Consider the following 1,676-nt stretch of genomic DNA (forward strand, 5'->3'; position numbering starts at 1 on the left):
TTGTATATTTTAATTTCTTTTTTCAATTCCATCATTATATATTATATGCCACCTCTCACTGACCCCATCAGTAGTCTCTTAGGTAAAATTGTATTTAGTAGCATTAAACATATAAAGCATGGTCATTCAGATATAATATTTGCCTATTTGTCAGTAATTCTCTGAGAATGTTAGTACTGACCTCAAGACAAGGGTACAGTACCCGGTAGGCACTATCCTTAGCATCAAAGGGAGTCTTTTTGCTGCCCCCCAAATTACCTTTGTACTTCAGCATTTTAATACTGCCCAGCCCATGAGAAAGCTGCCATATTTGTACATTTTTATCTGTCCAGAAAACTTCCAGGACAGAAGTTTAGACAATAAACTTTCAACAAAACACCTGTTCAGTAGGGTTACAATGAAGCCTGGTCTACAACATTGTGAGCAGTGTAGCTCAGTGTTTAAACACTGGCTTTAAAAACACTGTTCAAGGTTACACAGTGACTCATTTTTTTGTGTCATTTAAACTTTGATACTTTGTTTAGCTTCTAGAAGCCTTATTTTCCTCATCTTTAGAATGAAGATAATAAGAGCAATTATACTGTGATGTGTGAAAGTTGGGGCATCAGTTGCTGCATTCTGATACTGATAGGAATATTGCTAACTGGAAAGTGGTTAAGTTTATGTGGCTGGAGGGAGTTATTCTTTGGGAAATTTTTATAGCTCACTTTCCATTTGATGTACCCTAAAACGTCCTTCAGAATATCCTTTAAACACATCTTGGTGAGTTAGCATGAGCATCACTAAATAGAACAATGTTGTACTAGCACAAAGAACAGTGTGCGTGGGTGGGATTGGGAGGCATGATGTGAAAGGCACAAAGTAAAAAGAAAAAGAAAATTAAAAAAAGAAATATACATACACATTTAAAAAATAGCGTGAGCTCTGTTCTCCCAGTTCCTTCGAGCCTGTTGTGTCTCCAGCCTTTTGGTTTTCAATTTTCCAGGATTTACATTCTGCCATGTCTTATGAAGAAGGGAAACTCTTGGTGGGAGGGCTCAACTTCAACACCGATGAGCAGGCACTCGGAGACCACTTCAGCAGCTTTGGGCCTATCTCTGAGGTGGCTGTTGTTGAAAGATCCCGGGGTTTTGGCTTCATCACCTTCACCAACCCGAAGCATGCCTCAGACGCCATGAGAGCTATGAATGGAGAGTCTCTGGATGGGCGCCTGATCCGTGTGGACCATGCGGGCAAGTCTGCCCAGTGAACCAGAGTGGGTGCCTTTGGGGCCCATGGACACGGTCGTAGCTACTCTAGAGGTGGTGGAGACCAGGGCTATTGAAGTGGGAGATACGACAGTAGACCTGGAAGATATGGGGCCGGTCTAGAGACTATAGTGGCAGAAGCCAGGGTGGTTATGATCGCTATTCAGGAAGAAATGACAGAGACAATTATGACAGCTGAGATGGGGCATGCACACATAATGTGGATGAAGACTCAGGAACTTCCGAGAATTCTGCCTTACCCACTGAGCCAGGCCCAGATTATGGGGCATTGTGGCTAACCCCCAGCAGGTATTGGATGAAAGTAAGTTCTATGATTACTTAAGCATGTGAAAGCATTTGGTGACAATTAACTGATATCCTGATTTTGCCTATTTATCAAAATGAAGCCTCCAAGGCCCTTCTCAGCTG

General features: G+C 42.2%; 1 pseudogene; it reads left to right on the top strand.

Annotated features, from left to right (window-relative positions):
• The first annotated feature begins 928 nt into the window (after positions 1-928).
• LOC125403172 (RNA-binding protein 3 pseudogene) lies at positions 929-1,446 on the top strand (annotated as a pseudogene).
• Positions 1,447-1,676: the final 230 nt, after the last annotated feature.

This window comes from Myodes glareolus, chromosome 3 (assembly GCF_982192425.1).
Source record: "Myodes glareolus chromosome 3, mMyoGla1.1, whole genome shotgun sequence".
In the NCBI taxonomy this organism is placed as follows: domain Eukaryota; kingdom Metazoa; phylum Chordata; class Mammalia; order Rodentia; family Cricetidae; genus Myodes; species Myodes glareolus.